At 49.7% G+C, this 18,906-nt stretch overlaps 1 non-coding gene across 1 annotated transcript; it reads right to left on the bottom strand.

Annotated features, from left to right (window-relative positions):
* Window positions 1-17,303: 17,303 nt before the first annotated feature.
* On the bottom strand, window positions 17,304-17,376 carry Trnak-cuu (transfer RNA lysine (anticodon CUU)). Its single transcript has one exon. It is a non-coding gene; the product is annotated as a tRNA-Lys (tRNA).
* Window positions 17,377-18,906: the final 1,530 nt, after the last annotated feature.

The raw sequence follows: 18,906 nt of genomic DNA, 5'->3' as shown, positions 1-18,906 counted from the left end.
CAGAGCCAGGCGGATCTCTGTGAGTTCGAGGCCAGCCTGGGCTACCAAGTGAGTTAAAGGAGAGGCGCAAAGCTACACAGAGAAACCCTGTCTCGAAAAACCAAAAAAAAAAAAAAAAAAAAAAAAAGAAACTGCTTTCCAAAGTGGTCGCACCAATACGAGACGGCAGGAAAGAAGTGAGCGTGGAAAAGGAGAGCGTGCGAAAGCGCCTGATGAAAGCGTGTGAAGACGGCATGGAACTCTCCTTTTATGCTCATGTAAACACTGAAAAGCAAAAAGGGGGTTGAGTCGTTTTATATTCTTGTCAGTACTGCATCAAGATTAATACCTTCTCCCTTGTCAACACTAGTAAAATCAGTCTCTTCCATTTCTGTGTATTTTTTTTTTTTTGGTTTATTCATTTTTATTTTATGTACACTGGTGTTCTGCCATGGGTGTCAGGTCCCCTGGAACTGGAGTTACAGACAGATGTCAGCTGTCATGTTGGTGGTGGGAATTGAACCCGGGTCCTCTGTAAGCACAGCCAGTGCCCTTAACCTCAGAGCTCTCCCTGCTGTGGAATAATCCTTCTATACACTGTAGAAAATGTGTTGCTCGCTGGGCGGTGGTGGCGCACGCCTTTAATCCCAGCACTCGGGAGGCAGAGCCAGGCGGTTCTCTGTGAGTTCAAGGCCAGCCTGGACTACCAAGTGAATCCCAGGAAAGGCGCAAAGCTACACAGAGAAACCCTGTCTCGGAAAAAAAAAAAAAAAAAAGTGTTGCTCTCATTGTTAATAAAAGCTGATTGGCCAATAGCTAGGCAGGATTTTGGGGGCAGAAAGCATGCTGGGAAGAAGAAGGGCGGAGTCAGAAGAGTTGCCAGGAGACGCAGAGGGAACAAAACATGCTGGAGGAAAGGTAAAGCCACAAGCCACGTGGCAGAATATAGACTAATAGAAATGGGTTAATTTAAATTTTAAGAGCTAGTTAGTAATAAGCCTGAATTATCAGCCAAGCATTTATAATTAATATTTAAGTCTCTCTGTGGTTATTGGGAGCAACTGCGGAGACATAGAAAAACTCCACCTACATTTCTCCTGCCCCTACTTATAATAGCATTTAAAAACAAAACAACAACAAAACCAATGGAAATCCTTACATGAACAAGAGCCAGGCAGTAGCAGTGCACATCTTTAATCCCAGCACTTGGGAGGTAGAGGCAGGCAGATCTCTGAGTTCGAGGCCAGCGTGATCTACAGAGCAAGTTCCAGGATAGCCAGTGCTACACAGAGAAACTCTGTCTTGAAAAGTCAAAAGAGAAAGAGAGAGAGAGAGATGAGATGAGAAAGAGAGAGAGAGAGAGAGAGAGAGAGAGAGAGAGAGAGAGAGAGAGAGAGATTTAGCTAGGCAGAATCCACCTATCTTTCTCCCTACCGATGATGGGGTTACAAGCACACACATGCCTAGCTTATACATGGACATGTGGGGGGCCCAAAACAGCTTGACCACACAGCTGCCATGACAGGCTTAGAGGCCCAGACACAGCTGCTGTGACAGGCTTACTGGCAGGCAACACCCAGACCCAAGAAAAGCCATAAGCTGACCCCACCCAGGGAGGGCCTACATCTAAGGGGAAGTACCTGACATCCCAAACAGTCCAACCATTAGATAAGATGGCCAGATGTCCCTGAGTCTAGCACACACCTGTTTCTGTTTTACAGATACCCCTAGACAAATGTCAGCCAATCAGGGTCTTGAACCCTGGAAATCCCCTCACCCCAACCTCTGCTATGATAAAAACTCTACCCTGCCTAGGCTCAGAGCTTTCTGCTCTCACTGCTGCATTGGACAGGAAATAAAGGCTCTTTGCTTTTACATATGGGATTCGGTCTCTGTGGTGGTCTTTTGGGGGTCCCCGAGATCTGAGCATAACAGGTACTGGTGCTGACTTAAACTTGGGTCCTTAGGCTTGCGTAGCCTTCAGAGCAAGTGTGCATATACAGCACACATGCTGGAACACACCAGCTACTACTGAGAAAAACTAATGAAGACCTAAGTGGAGAGGCACACCACTCACAGATTTAAGGGTAGGTGTGTGTGTGTGTTATAGTATACGTGTGCTATTGTATATGTGTGTTATTGTGTATGTGTGCTATTGTGTATGTGTTATTGTACAGCTCAGGCTAGTCTTACTCAGCTAAGCTGGCCTTGAACTCCTTACCCTTCAGTCTCTATTTGTCTAGTGCTAGGATTACAGGTGTGTACTACCAGACATGACTTAAAAGTTTTGTTGTTTTATGGTTTGGTTTATTGTTGTTGTTGATCATTATCTCCTCCTCCTCCTCCTCCTCCTCCTCCAGCGCTAGAGGTTGAATGCATGGCCTTACCAAGTTAGACAAGTTAGATCTTTATTCCTCCATACCTTTTTTGCTGTTGTTTGTTTTTGAGACAGGCTTTCTCTGTGTAGCTCTGGCTGTCCTGGAACTGGCTCTGTAGATCAGGTTGGCCAGGAACTCACAGAAATACACCTGCCTCTGCCTCCTAAGTGCTGGGGTTAAAAGGTATACCTTACTATGCCCAGTAAAGAATCGTTCATTATTTTTAGATTTAATATATCAAGAACTCTTTCAGGGCTAGAGAGACGACTCAGCAGTTAAGAGCACTGGCTGCAGAGCCAGACGAATCTCTGTGAGTTCGAAGCCAGCCTGGTCTACAGAGCAATATCCAGGACAGAGAAATCTTGTCTCAAAAAAAAAAAAGAGAAAGAAAGAAAGAAAGAAAGAAAGAAAGAAAGAAAGAAAGAAAGAAAGAAAGAAAGAAAGAAAGAAGAAAAAAAAAGAGCACTGGCTGCTCTTCCAGAGGTCCTGAGTTCAATTCCCAGCAACCACATGGTAGCTCACAACCACCTCTAGAGGGGTCTGATGCCCTCTTCTGGCATAAAGTCATACATGCAGATAGAGCACGTGTGTGTGTGTGTGTGTGTGTGTGTGTGTGTGTGTGTGTGTGTGTGTGTGTGTTTTAGGGCCTCAGCATGTATGAGGTTCTGGCTTTAATCTCCAGCACTTCAAAAATAGGTGTTTAACATTTAAGATGATCATAGTGTATGGATATTTTACCTGCATGTATATCTGTATACCACATGCATATACTACCTCAGAAACCAGAAAAGGGCATCAGAGCCCCTGGAACTGGGTTTTTTTTTTTTTTATTATTAGATTTATTCATTTTAACAAGTGCTCACAGCCACTGAGCCATCTCTCCAGTCCTGGGCATTATTATAAATGCCAGGAGTTTAGCGGCGAGGAGGGAAAGAATTCCAGGTGTGGTACTTGGTAGCACACACCTCTCTCTCAGCCTTGGGAGACAGGGGCCGGATGGAAGGAAGCCTGAGCTACGTAGGGAAATCCTGTCTCAAAGAAGAGTGTGTTGGTGAGATGGCTCAGTGGGTAAGAACATTTATATTGCAAGCCTGGAGACCTGAGTTCAAATCTCTATGACCCATGTAAAAGTTAGTCATGGCTCTCTGTGCTTATAACACCAGCATCTTGTGGGGCAGAAACAGGCGGATCCTGGGAGCTCCCTGCGGGCTTGCCTACAGGGCAAGCTCAGGTTCAGGGAGAAACCCAGCCTCGAGGTAGTAAGGCAGAAAACAATGGAAGACACTACTACACACAGATACTATCACACATACATGGAAGAGGAGGAGGAAGAGCAAGAATTCCTGCTCATCCAGAGCTCACCTTTAAAGGCAAGATAAACAAGGCAAACACTGGTGTGTGCCCTGGTGATAAGTACAAGGGAAGAAGAATGAATGTCGGGGAGAGCATCCGATGGCCTGGGGAAAGGAAGTAAAACGTAGGTGGAGATGCTCCAACAAGACCTGATAAGGAAGTGGAAGTGATGCTGGCTGAGATGGGCAGGGGGCGGGGGGCGGGGCAGAGGGGAATAACAAATTCTTTGAGGTCTGACTGTGGGGTGTAGCTCCCATGAGAGGTGAGAGCCGAAAGAGCACAGTGAACAAATCCCTTAAAGTAGCAGCCAGGAGTGCTCTAGGAACGGGAGAGCAGTAATGTCAGCGGGTGGGGCTCAGTGCTAGAGTGCTTTGTGTGAGGATGTGGAAGCCCTGGGTTCTGATGAGTCTGAGTGCACCCAAAAAGGGGAGGGGGCAGGAGAAGGAGGAAGAGAGAACAAGAGAGCGAGTAAGAGAGAGAGGAGATGAGGTCAAGAGGTAGTCCAAGTAGGGCCTTGAGGAAGGGAGGAAGGGAAGGAAGGAGGGAGGGAGAGAGAGCATGCACGCGTGTGTGCACGCGTGCGTGCGTGTGCGTAGGCCAGCCATCAACCTCTGGATTGCTCTCTACCTTATTTTTTTGAAACAAGGTCTCTCATGGAATCTGAAGCTCACGATCTTCCTGTCTCCCCAGCTCTGGGATTACAGGCATGTCATGCTGTGCCTGGCTTTTTTATGTGGGGAGCTGTGACTCCAAACTCAGACCTTTATGCTCAGCAGCAAACACTAACACCAGCTGAGCCAGCCACCACTACAGAGAGACTCTGAGCAGAGGGATATAACCTGGTAGCATTTCAGAAGCTGAACAGGGCAGGGTCAGGCCCAGGCGCAGTCCGAACTGACTGAGATAATATAGGCAAGACATAATGGTCAGTGAGACCAAGATGGCAACAACAGATAAGGGTAAGATGTGGATCGATTCCACACTGGTTTGCTGGTGGCACTGAATAGGAGGGGATTGGAAGACAAGGGTCAAGAAAGACTCCCAGGTCTGAGCCGGAAGTATCTGGTAGGATAGTTACCTCCCGAGTCTGAGAAAGAATGAATCAGACCTCACTAAGTTTGAGATGTCGGGGCCGAAATAGCGAAGCCGTGAGGGTGGTTGGGCACAGTGCGGAGCCATCGAAGCTGGAGATGTGGGGTTGGGGAGGTGGCCTTTAAAGCTATAAGATGGAGATCTTCAAGGGAATGAGAGAAGAGACACTTCAGCATGGACAGTCAGAAGAGGACACAAAGGAGAGCTGGGAGGCTGCAGGAGGAGAGGGGACAGAAGACAGCGAGGACAGGGGACAGAAGACAGCGAGGACAGGGGACAGAAGACAGCGAGGACAGGGGACAGAAGACAGCGAGGACAGGGGACAGAAGACAGCGAGGACAGGGGACAGAAGACAGGGAGGACAGGGGACAGAAGACAGGGAGGACAGGGGACAGAAGACAGCGAGGACAGGGGACAGAAGACAGCGAGGACAGGGGACAGAAGACAGGGAGGACAGGGGACAGAAGACAGCGAGGACAGGGGACAGAAGACAGGGAGGACAGGGGACAGAAGACAGCGAGGACAGGGGACAGAAGACAGGGAGGACAGGGGACAGAAGACAGGGAGGACAGGGGACAGAAGACAGCGAGGACAGGGGACAGAAGACAGGGAGGACAGGGGACAGAAGACAGCGAGGACAGGGGACAGAAGACAGCGAGGACAGGGGACAGAAGACAGGGAGGACAGGGGACAGAAGACAGGGAGGACAGGGGACAGAAGACAGCGAGGACAGGGGACAGAAGACAGGGAGGACAGGGGACAGAAGACAGCGAGGACAGGGGACAGAAGACAGCGAGGACAGGGGGACAGAAGACAGCGAGGACAGGGGACAGAAGACAGCGAGGACAGGGGACAGAAGACAGGGAGGACAGGGGACAGAAGACAGCGAGGACAGGGGACAGAAGACAGCGAGGACAGGGGACAGAAGACAGCGAGGACAGGGGACAGAAGACAGCGAGGACAGGGGACAGAAGACAGGGAGGACATGGGACAGAAGACAGCGAGGACATGGGACAGAAGACAGCGAGGACATGGGACAGAAGACAGGGAGGACAGGGGACAGAAGACAGCGAGGACAGGGGACAGAAGACAGGGAGGACAGGGGACAGAAGACAGGGAGGACAGGGGACAGAAGACAGGGAGGACAGGGGACAGAAGACAGGGAGGACAGGGGACAGAAGACAGCGAGGACATGGGACAGAAGACAGGGAGGACAGGGGACAGAAGACAGGGAGGACAGGGGACAGAAGACAGCGAGGACAGGGGACAGAAGACAGCGAGGACAGGGGACAGAAGACAGGGAGGACAGGGGACAGAAGACAGGGAGGACAGGGGACAGAAGACAGGGAGGAGAGGGGACAGAAGACAGGGAGGACAGGGGACAGAAGACAGGGAGGAGAGGGGACAGAAGACAGGGAGGACAGGGGACAGAAGACAGCGAGGACAGGGGACAGAAGACAGCGAGGACAGGGGACAGAAGACAGGGAGGACAGGGGACAGAAGACAGGGAGGACAGGGGACAGAAGACAGGGAGGACAGGGGACAGAAGACAGGGAGGAGAGGGGACAGAAGACAGGGAGGACAGGGGACAGAAGACAGGGAGGAGAGGGGACAGAAGACAGGGAGGACAGGGGACAGAAGACAGCGAGGACAGGGGACAGAAGACAGCGAGGACATGGGACAGAAGACAGCGAGGACAGGGGACAGAAGACAGCGAGGACAGGGGACAGAAGACAGGGAGGAGAGGGGACAGAAGACAGGGAGGACATGGGACAGAAGACAGCGAGGACAGGGGACAGAAGACAGGGAGGACAGGGGACAGAAGACAGCGAGGACAGGGGACAGAAGACAGCGAGGACAGGGGACAGAAGACAGCGAGGACAGGGGACAGAAGACAGCGAGGACATGGGACAGAAGACAGCGAGGACAGGGGACAGAAGACAGCGAGGACAGGGGACAGAAGACAGGGAGGACAGGGGACAGAAGACAGGGAGGAGAGGGGACAGAAGACAGGGAGGACAGGGGACAGAAGACAGCGAGGACAGGGGACAGAAGACAGGGAGGAGAGGGGACAGAAGACAGGGAGGAGAGGGGACAGAAGACAGCGAGGACAGGGGACAGAAGACAGCGAGGACAGGGGACAGAAGACAGCGAGGACAGGGGACAGAAGACAGGGAGGACAGGGGACAGAAGACAGGGAGGACAGGGGACAGAAGACAGGGAGGACAGGGGACAGAAGACAGCGAGGACAGGGGACAGAAGACAGGGAGGAGAGGGGACAGAAGACAGGGAGGAGAGGGGACAGAAGACAGCGAGGACAGGGGACAGAAGACAGCGAGGACATGGGACAGAAGACAGCGAGGACAGGGGACAGAAGACAGGGAGGACATGGGACAGAAGACAGCGAGGACAGGGGACAGAAGACAGCGAGGACAGGGGACAGAAGACAGGGAGGACAGGGGACAGAAGACAGGGAGGACAGGGGACAGAAGACAGGGAGGACAGGGGACAGAAGACAGGGAGGACAGGGGACAGAAGACAGCGAGGACAGGGGACAGAAGACAGGGAGGACAGGGGACAGAAGACAGCGAGGACAGGGGACAGAAGACAGCGAGGACATGGGACAGAAGACAGCGAGGACAGGGGACAGAAGACAGGGAGGACAGGGGACAGAAGACAGCGAGGACAGGGGACAGAAGAAGTGAGCTTTGGGAGCCAAGTGAAGAAGTAAATGGTCACTTGTGCCAAACGCTGCTGACAGGTCAAATAAAGTGAGCCTGAGACGTGGTTGTTGGGTTTGGCAAGGCCAGCTGAAGGGCTGGCAGCCGCTGGACTCTTTATTTAGGGAGGCGTGAGGAGGGATGGGGACAGCTCCTCTCTCCCAGGGTCCCTGGCCCTTCTGCTCAAGGCTTGCTTTTTTCCTGTGTGGATCCCTCTGCCTGGAAGACTCCCTCCACCCCTCTTTACGGATTGCCACACACTCTAATCCTGGGCTTAGGAAACCTTCCCATTCAGGCCACCTCCTCACAAGGTGGGCTCACACTCCCAGGGGCCTGCTCGCTTCCCGGAAGAGGCCCTTGGTACCCCCCTTGGGCCTGTATGTTGGCACAGACAGCATCTTTGTCTGTCTGTGAACCTTGATTGGGGCATAGGGTGGGGGCAGAACCTGTGTCCTTTTAGCTGTGGGTACAGCACCTGGTATGTGGCCTGGTGTGGAACAGGCACACAGAAAACAAGGACGAGGTTGGGAAAAGGAGCACTCGGGCCCTGGTGTGAGGGGACCTGAGTCTGGGGGCCAGGGATGAGATCCCAAGAGGAGACAGGAGACAGTGAGGAGAAGAAACAAATCCTCACTGTGAGGAGGGAGGGAGGGGAGGGGAGGGGAAGGGAGGGGAGGGGAGGGGAGGGGAGGCAAAGACGGCTGAGATGCACCTGACGACAGGGATGAGGACCAGCCACAGTCCTGCAATCCTGCCCGTTTAGACTGTTGCTTCCAGCAAAGCACGGGTGGACTTTGTGATCACAGACTGGGAAAGCCACGTGGCCAGGGCTGCAGAATGGCAAATGTTTGGCTCTCAGGCTTGTCTGGGAGAGGCAGGGGACGTCATCTAAAGGTCATTTTAAAAAGCGAAAGGGTCATAGAGAAAATGGCGACCTGCCAAGGAAGACTCAGAAGCCGATTTGTAGTAGGTGGTGTCTGGAGCTAGCCCCTTCCCACCCCAGACTCCTTATCTCAGGCACTGTTTATTCCCTTCAAAGCACTGATCACTGAAGTTGGCTGTCTGTAAAATTCTTTTCTCCTTATCATCTGCCCTCCCCATCGCAATTTCAGTCCCCTGAGGACAGGAACTTTGTCCTTACGTCACACCCCTCACCGGCAGAGGGCCCAAATGCTAATCAAGAAAGTGTCCAGATACCTGCCATTTCACGGGATGCGGTCCTCAATTTCAGCTTCGTCTGCCACAGTGTTTAAACCTTAAAGCATCGCAAGTTTTTATTTCAGTTTCTGCAATGCTGGGATTCACACCCAGGGGGCTCCTGTATACTCAGGAAGCACTTGACCACTGAACCACAGCCACAGCCTGGAACGGAGCCTGGAACACAGTGTTTGAACTGGAAGTGTGACTCAATGTGTGTGTGTGGGGGGGGGGGGGGCAGGGGGCACGCTCTTCTCAAAAGATCTGGGAAACATTCTGTTCCAAGTCTCTCTCTTCTAGTATTTGCTGGAAATCCTCATCCTTAACATAACCTGGCTCACAGCTCCAACCTCAGCCTCCTTCACATAATACTCATATGCCTGGTCATCTTATCTTCATGGAAGGACCCCTGCCATGTTGGATTGAGGACTAGTCTACTCTTGTATGACAATACGCCCAATTAAGGGTATATTCAGAGGCCCTGAGGTTAAGACTTCATATCCTCAGCTGGAGAGATGGCTCTTCAAGAGGACCCGACTTCAATTCCCACCATCTACATCAAGCAGTTACCACGTGTAACTCCAGCTCCAGAGGATACAATGCCTCTGGCCTCTGCAGGCACCTGCTCTCACACACACATACCCACACACAAACACACACATCTACACATAATTAAAACACACTAAAAATATTTTTAAAACCTGTATATGCCTTGCGGGGGTTACAATTCAACCTATAACCACCATCCCCCAAGGAACCAGCCATAGCCTATGTATGACCTACCTGGCTCACTCATCACACTACACTGGAATTTACTTGCTTGTGTATCGATTTATTTCGAAGTAGAGTCCCACTATGTAGGCCCTGTAGGCCTGGAACTCAGATTCACCTGCCTCTGCTTCCCCAAAGCTGAGCTGAAAGGTGTCTACCACTGTGATGAAAAGTGGTAAGATTAGCTGGATGGTGGTGGCACATGCCTTTAATCCCAGCACTCGGGAGGCAGAGGCAGGAGGATCTCTGTGAGTTGAGGCTAGCCTGGTCTACAAAGTGAGTTCCAGGAAAGGTGCTAAGCTACACAGGGAAACCCTGTCTCAGAAAAAAAAAAGAAAGAAAGAAAAGAAAAGGAAAGAAAAACAAGAAAAGTGCTAAGATTACTTTTAAATTCTCTCCCATTTTAACAGGAATGACAAAGGCATGTGTCAATTCAACTTCACAGTTACTGGGAAAACTCCTTGACTAGTCGGTCACTGGCAGAAGAACAAGCAAGGCAGGGTGGACTAGCCAAGGCTTCCCGACACCAATGCATGCCAAGCCCTGGCAGAGACATAACAATGCCAATTCCGGTTCTGTGAGGTGAGGCCAGACCCTGGATTCTGCATTTCTTTTTGTTGTTTTGTTTCGGTTTTTTGTTTTGGTTTGGTTTGAGACAGTTTCTATGTGTAGTCTTGGCTGTCTTGGAACTCGCTCTGTAGATCAGGCTGGCCTCGAACTCACAGACATCTGCCTGCCTCTGCCTCCCGAGTGCTGGGATTAAAGGCGTGCGCCACCAGTGCCTGGCAGATTCTGCATTTCCAACATGCTCCAGGGGCCTGAAGCTGGCGCTAGGCCTTGAACTTACCCTTCAGGGTCAAGTCAGTGACACCTTTGTGTCATACAGGGTGGAGTGAGGCTCACAGAATAAATTGCAAAAACCTACTTTAAAGAACAGGACAGCGGCGGGTGCATGCCTTTAATCCCAGCACCCAAGAGGCAGAGGCAACGGATCTCTGTAAATTTGAGGCCAGCCTGATCTACAGAGTGAGTTCCAGGACAGCCAGGGCTACTCAGAGAAACCTTGTCTTGAGGAAAACAAACAGGACAGCTGAACTGCTATGTTCTTCCTTTGAAAAGCCCCTCTGTCAGCCCTGTCTGACCATCACACATCACCTACAAGTTCCTATCTATTGCCCACCTGTTTGTTCCGGGAGGGGAGCTGCTCACTCCCGGCATACCAGAGGTCTCTGCTGAGGCCTCGGCTTTGTGGAGTTAAGGAAGGACAGGCCTAAGGAGGAAGCCGATTAATCCTCTCTCCTCCCTCTCCTGCTGACCCAAGGGGTTTCCTGTAAGGAAATGCATTCTCTCTGCATGCCTCAGAGGGCAGCAGGGGACAGGGCCCTGCACGTAATGAGGTCGGAGGTAGGGATGCCATTTAGCAACCTTGGCTTCCGGTGCTCCTTCTAATTAATCATCTCCAAGTCGTGACCATCCCAGGCACAGCCCCAGACCCTGAGGTCAGCTCTCCACCAAAGGCAACCAAAAGATTGAGCAAGTGAACGTTTGGTTCCAGCTGCTCTTGAGGCCCATGCAAGAAAGTCAAAAGACGCTATCACATACCTACGCACATGTACAGGGTCATCTAAGAATGACACGGAATTTCTGAAGTGGGTGACAGGAGACCACCACAGCCCTACATCCCCACACTTTCTGCACACACAGCCCTTGAAAACCTGGCCACAGCCACTTCAGAGACACTGGTTGCTTAAAGGAACATTGGACTGGGGGATATGCTCAGTGGTAGGGTGATTACACACAGTATGCTTGAGGTCCTGAGTTCAATCTCCAATAATACACACATACACACACACACACACACACACACACACACACACACACACACACACCTGCTTTGCTCCAGTTGTTGTGTGGCAAGGGGAGCACACTGTCAGTTTTCTGTAAAAGGAGGCTGGGATGGCAGCTACAGCTATGAAGGGAAGTGAAAGGGCAGGCAGCAAGAGGGACAGGGCTGGCCAGAAAGAGACAAAAATGGCTGAGGGCAAGAGACAAACCTTCTCCACTGAGAACTTTGGAGCAATGTGATCTTCCAGATCTTCCCTACACACAGGGCTTTTTTTCTTGGCCTTGGCAACCAGCCACGAGGCACAGAAATTGGAGGATGAGACAAGCTGCAGAAGCTGGTGAGGATGAGCTCCAGGCCAAGCTCACCACCGCTCCTGCTGCACACACATGCACATGAGGGACCCGAGTGAACGCAGAGCCCAGTGGCTGGAAGCTGCACAAAGACACAGCTGGAGGAGAGCTGGGAAGAGGCACCTAAGAAGATGGGGTGGAAGATTTATGGAGAGCATGGCCCAGATCCACCCCCACCCCCCGGGGGGGGGGGAGGGCGGGGGGGGGGCAGGCCGGGCCAACACAGGACACAGCAGATGGCCTCTGAGCTGACCTAATTCTCCTCTACTGAATGAAGAGTTGGGCTAAATGCCTAGCCCCTGAGGTCTGACTCCTGCCAGCTCCAGAGATGGAGTAGGACAATGTCCATGCACAGTCTGTGCATGCCTTGATTCATACAAATGTACACATTTACATTCAGAGCCTCAGCCTAGAAGAGGAATGTGGGGTTCACAGAGGTGGCCTTGGGAGCCCAGGGCCGGTGCGTCCCAGCTGGGAAACTTACAATAGCTGTGTGAATGAGCAAGTGACTGTTTCTTCTTTTCCCTGCTGGCTGGGGAGAGAACGCAGGGTCTTGCACATGCTAGGCAAAGTAGGCAACTGTTAGGTTGCTGAGCTGAGCTACACCAGCTCTGAGAGGATGACTTAACCTCTGAAGACCACAAGCTTCCCCTGTTGAGCTGTGTTGAGGGGATCTAGCGAACCACCTCCACTTACAGCCTCCTGTACATAAACAACAACAAAACAAAACAAAACAAAACCCAAAAAACTCCATTTATTAAGTGTGATGTTTTAAGTATTTACTTCAAAAAATTTCTAGCACATGCCTTCAAACCCAGCACCTAGGAAGCAGAGAAAAGCAGATCTCTGTGAGCTCCAAGCCAGCCTGGTCTTTATAGCAAGTTCCAGAACAGCCAGGGCTATATAGTGAGACCCTTTCTCAAAACAAAACAAAAAAGTTGGTCAGCTAAAGACCCTGACATTAATCCACACACATATGAACACCTGATTTTTGACAAAGAAGCCAAAACTATACAATGGAAAAAAGAAAGTATCTTCAACAAATGGTGCTGGCATAACTGGATATCAATATGTAAAAGATTACAAACAGATCCATATCTGTCACCATGCACAAAACTCAAGTCCAAGGAGATCAAAGACCTCAACATAAATCCAGATACACTGAACTTAATAGAACAGAAAGTAGGAAGTACTCTTGAACGCATTGGCACAGGAGACCACTTCCTAAATATAACACCAGCAGCACAGACACTGAGCACAACAATTAATAAATGGGACCTCTTGAAACTGAGAAGCTTTTGTAGGGCAAAAAATACGGTCAATAAGACAAAAAGACAGCCTACAGAATGGGAAAAGACCTTCACCAACCCCACATCTGACAGAGGGCTGATCTCCAAAGTTTATAAAGAACTCAAGAAACTAGACATCAAAATACTGAACAATCCAATTAAAAAATGGGCTAAAGAGCTAAACAGAGAATTCTCAAAAAAAGAATCAGAAATGGCTGAAAGACATTTAAAGAAATGCTCAACATCCTTAATCATCAGAGAAATGCAAATCAAAACGACTGAGATACCACCTTACACACCTGTCAGAATGATCAAAAACACTAATGACAGTCTATGTTGGAGAGGATGCAGAGCAAAGGGAACATTCCTCCACTGTTGGTGGGAATGCAAACCTGTACAACCACTGTGGAAATCAGTATGGCGGTTTCTCAGAAACCCAGCTATACCACTCTTGGGCATACACCCAAAAAATGCTCAATCATACCACAAAGATACATGCTCAACTATGTTCATAGCAGCATTATTCGTAATAGCTAGACCTAGAAACAACCTAGATGCCCATCAACTGAAGAATGGATTAAGGAAATGTGGTATGTATACACAATGGAGTACTACTCAGCAGAGAAAAACAATGACAGCATGAAATTTGCAGGCAAATGGATGGAACTAGAAAATATCATCCTGAGTGGGTAACCCAAATCCAGAATGACAAACAAGGTATGTACTCACTCATAAGTGGATACTAGATATAAAGCAAAGAACAATCAGACTGCAACCCACAAAACCAGGGAGGCTACATAGCAGGGGGGACCCTAGGATGACTGTGGCTCATAATAAGTTTTGGTTTTACTCAATTACTGGACAAGTCTCAGTGAAACATTTCACTGTTAGGATAAGGATATGTACTGTATCAAGCTGATAATAGAAAAATAAATTAATTAATTTTTAAAAAAAGTTGGTCAGTTGTGGCACACGCCTTTAATCCCAGCACTCAGGAGGCAGAGGCAGGCGGATCTCTGTGAGTTTGAGGCCAGCCTGGTCTACAGAGCAAGATCCAGGACAGGCTCCAAAGTTACACAGAGACACCCTGTCTCAAAAAATCAAAAACAAGGGTTAGCAATGTAACTCTGTGGTAGAGTACCTGCCCATCATGGCCAAGCCCTACATTTGTACTGGGCTCATGTACAAGCACACAAAAGACATGGATAGCTTCTAGAAACTCTCTGGAGAAAACAGGTAGAAAGGATCTACCATTGATAGAGTAAAACAGTGGATCCTACCCTCATCTATGAGAGAGATTCTGAGCTCTGCGAACGTCTTAAAGCAACTTGCTGTGCCTCCCTTCAATGCACAGCTCCCCAAACAATGCACAGTGTACCCACACAGGTCACTGATGTGCCAGATGTATATATTCCTAACCATGCATAGAAGTCCACGTTCAAAAGTACGTCACTTAGAGATGGACGTATTACCAAAGAGAAGAGGATGTAAGTGCAGGTAAAAATCAAGTCATGGAACAACGTGTCCTGGCCAGGACAGCAGAGGGCACAAAGACCTTTCTGTGCATTCCCCACGCTAAGGTTCCTATGCACGTTCCACAGCACGGACTGGTGCCTTCCTTCCCAGAATGGCTGCCTTCCCACTCCCGCCTGCCACCACCTTTGACAGCGGCACGGGCTGTTCAAACACCTTAGGTTTAAGCACATGACAAGCCACACAAGCCTGGGGAGGAGGCCGGGGATCCTGCTCCTCACCTTCCTCTTGGCTTACCCAGCAGTCACCAGGGCCGTGTGGTTGTACATGTCCCAAAGCAATCCCCTCACTCCATGGGCAGGGCCCTGGGCAGGCTACCGCTGGAGAGCTGCCCCTGCTCCTTCGGGGCGTGTTACATGGAAATGAAACACCAGCCTGTTCAGGGGCTGCCCAGCACATTACGAAGAGGAAGCTATAAAAGCTGCCAACATGGATTACTCTAAGCATTTTCCTCCTCCGACACACAGGGAGTGAAGTACAGCCTGCTACCCGCCACCCAAAGGCTCTCTGTGTCCTGCCCGTGTTTATTGACATCCCAGACTCTTGGCTGTCCTAACTCCACCAAAGTGATTCTCCCTCCTCACCCTTCAAAGTAGCCCCTGATCCAACCAGCTACCCATAAAGTGCTCCCAGACCGTATGGCCCACTGTCTTCTCGAAGTCTGGCCCGGAAACCATATAAAAAGCTTTTCATTGACGCTCAGGTTTACGTGGAGCAGCTCAAAAGCCTTATTTTCATGTCTCACACAGCTCCCATCTGAAGACATTTAAGTGGCACTTTCTACGCTTCATGTAGAACAGGGGAGCTGGGAGGGGGTCTGAGGGACAGCCCCTCTGACTCCGAGGGACTCTACAAGCAGGCAGAGATGCAAGGTGACCCTAAGAGACCAAACGAGCCCAAGAATGCCCAGAGCCTTGCCAGCAAACTGCACTGCGGAGCCTCCCCCAAGCAGCTGGAGGCCATGGGGCTAGATGTTTTTCTTAGTTGAAAGGTTGGAAGCAAGACCCTCAACATCCTGGCTTCCAGTCAGGCTCAGCAAGTTCCTGGTGGTGTGTTATCCTTGAAGTACGAGACAGGTTGGAAACCTGTTTCTCCATCCATAAAACCGGGGAAAGATCTCAGAGAGGGGGCGGCTACTGTAATGAGCTGATGAGATGTTTCCCATCATGACTGGACATAGAAACCCCCATCTCAATGGATAACACTCATTACTACTAAGATAAGCCATATACTAGCCCCTTCTGGGCTCTGAGAATAAAGCAGAATGGCGTTTCTTTCAGACCCAAAGAATTCTCAGGGTGATAGTAAAACAGACATGTATATTTAACATAGTTGAAGTCATTGCTACAAGGACTGTGCATGCATATGATCCAGATCAACACAGAAGAACGAAAAGCTACTTGGTGGTGCACATCTTTAATTAATCCCAGCACTCGAGAGGCAGAGGCAGGCAGATCCCTGTGAGTTCGAGGACAGCCTGGTCTACAGAGCGAGATCCAGGAAAGGTGCAAAACTACACAGAGAAACCCTGTCTCGAAAGAAAAAAAAAAGAAAAGAAAGAAAGAAAAAAAGAAAGAAAAACAGAAAGAAAGCCAGGGCTATACAGAGAAACTCTGTCTCCAAAAACAAACAAAAGGCCCTATGTGATCTCATAGCTTTCACCCTGCCCTCTTCTCTCACCTACCCTTTGACCCCAGTCATGTGATGGGATCTGGCCCCCAACACTCCTATGAGTGACAGGCTCACTTTACTAGGGCCTCTGTTCACATTCACTCCCTGAGAAAGGCCTTTCTGACCACCTCAAGGACTTCTGTCCCCCACCACTCGGCATGACTGCTCTTCACTCCAACATGATAGCCAAATCTCCTTGCTTACGTGTTTCCCATCCATCTTCCCCACTAGAAAGGGACCTCTGTGAGGGTGAGAAGCTTGTTTGTGCATAACTGTGACCTATGCGTCTAACAGTGCCTGAGTCTGGGGCTGTAGGTCAGTGACTGGGTGCTTGCCTAGAAGGTAGGAGATGCCTCAGTTTAATCTCCAGAAAAACCCAAATCAAACCAGTGCCTGAGTCAACAAAGAATGAGTCAGTTAGAATGTGGACACACGCCAGGCCAGGCGGTGGTGGCACATGCCTTTAATCCCAGCCCTCGGGGGCAGAGGCAGGTGGATCTCTGTGAGTTCGAGGCCAGCCTGGTCTACTGAGCAAGATCTAGGACAGGCACCAAAACCACACAGAGAAACCCTGTCTCAAAAAAACAAAAAAACAAAAAAACAACAAAAAAAAAAAAGAAGGGAACAAGACCCTATATCTATTACCTATCCTGTGTGCCCCAACCCTGCCCATACAAACTTGCCCCTGTCTCTGCCTCCTTGCTCACCCAGGGAAGAGCAGAACAGAAAGCATGGGCTCCTTGCTGTGGTGGTATTTTACTTGTACTGAAATGTGATTTTAATTGTATGTAAATAAATAAAGTTGCCTGGGGGTCAGAGTTATAGAGCCATAGCAAGTGCGTGGCGGTGGTGGCGCACGCCTTTAAGGACCTGGAGGGCGGTACATACAGGCAATGACAAGGCAGTCACGTGTTTAGTTTACAACCAATGAGAAGACAGAACATCTAGACTATTTAAAGACATACACACAGGAAGTAGGCCTCTTTTTCGGAGAGCTCTCTTGGCTGAAGCAGGATAGCTGAAGCAGGAAGGGTAAGGCTCTTAGTTCTGACCTCTTGGCTTTCTTCTCTGAATCGGCTCTGTGTTTCTTATTTAATAAGACTGTTGGTTACATCTACATTTGGCGCCCAACGTGGGGCTCGAACCCACGACCCTGAGATTAAGAGTCTCATGCTCTACCGACTGAGCTAGCCGGGCACTTGGGAGGCAGAGGCAGGTGGATCTTTGTGAGTTCGAGGCCAGCCTAGGCTACCAAGTGAGTTCCAGGAAAGGCGCAAAGCTACACAGAGAAACCCTGTCTCAAAAAACCAAAAAAAAAAAAAAAAAAAAAAAAAAAAAAAAAGAGAATTAGAGAGATTTGATATAATAGACAACTATAACATACCCTCATGGTTACCAAGTTCCAATTCTATTCACTATTTGCGAGCTTTTTTTTTTTTTCACCTACTGGTTAATTACATTTTACGTGTGTGTGTGTGTGTGTGTGTGTGTGTGTGTGTGTGTTCTCACACTCTTGTGGAGACCAGAGGCAACATCGGGTCTTCATCTACTTTTTTGAGGCAGGGCTTCTCATGGGACCTGGAGTGTCACACACTGTCTAGAACGGCCAGCCACTGAGCCCCCAGAATCCCTGGTCTCCACTCTCCCAGTGCTGGGACGGCAGACACAAGGGGCCGGGCTCCTCACTCAGTGCCTCATACAGCAAGCAGTTCATCCACTGAGCTATCTCCCCAGCGTAGGCTTACTGACCAGAACCTGCCACCCTGCACCTTTCATCCAATTCTTACCAAATATAGGGAGTCCTAGTTTCCCATCTTCATCCCACCCTCCTGCCATGCTGTTTCTGGGAAGTAACAGCACATCATCCAGATGCTTATCAAAACCTTCCAGGAAGACCTTTAGACCTGAGGACCTAGTAGGCTGAAACTGGACACCTTGATATGAATGTGAAAGGGCTTAGCACCACAGCAGGCTTGAGTCCCTTTTGTCAACCTCACATGACTTAGGAAAAGAAAAGGTCTGTTTGTCTAATGGTTTGGGAAGTTCCCCTCCAGGACTCCATGCTAGGGCCCTCTGAAGAAGCAGCGCCTTGTGGAGCTCCCCACCAGGTCAATCAGGCATCTTGAGGAACAGACATCTCCACGTGTTGGGAAGAGAGTGTGTAGCCTCCCTAAGGAAGCTTCAGAGAAGCAGCGAAGGTCAGTGTCGAAGGACAGCTTGTGGGCGTTAGACCTCTCCTTCCGCCACGAGGGTCCCGAGGACTGAACTGAAGTCCTCAGGCTCCGCAGCAGGTGGCTGTACATGCTTGAGCCATTTTGCCAACCCTCATTTTTCCTCTTAGACGTCTCATTTACAACCTTAAACAAACATCTGCACATATCCCCAGTGCTCTAGTACATGTCTCAGGCAGTAAAACTTTCTCATCATTTCCCTAGAGCCTTTTGCCATTTCAATCACCAAGATGCCCCCTGTTTTATTCCCAAACAATAGTGGGAATGCACGGTGGGGCAAACCATTCATCCCTGGAACCAGGAAGCAGAGAGAGGAAGGGACCTGCTGTGCTAAGCTTCTTTAAAGACAAATCCCAAGGACCTAAAAATGACTCCCAAGGCTCTGTGTCCCAAAGCACCTCCTAACTGTGCCAAATTGTGAAAAAACACATTTTTCAACTTAAAAAAAATAAATAAATGAGATAGCTTCTCCTACATAGCAGTTAGCAAGGCCCCA

This window comes from Peromyscus eremicus, chromosome 19 (genome assembly GCF_949786415.1).
Source record: "Peromyscus eremicus chromosome 19, PerEre_H2_v1, whole genome shotgun sequence".
NCBI classification, from domain to species: domain Eukaryota; kingdom Metazoa; phylum Chordata; class Mammalia; order Rodentia; family Cricetidae; genus Peromyscus; species Peromyscus eremicus.
The sequence above is the reverse complement of the archived record's forward strand: the minus strand, read 5'-3'. Positions and strand labels throughout refer to the sequence as shown.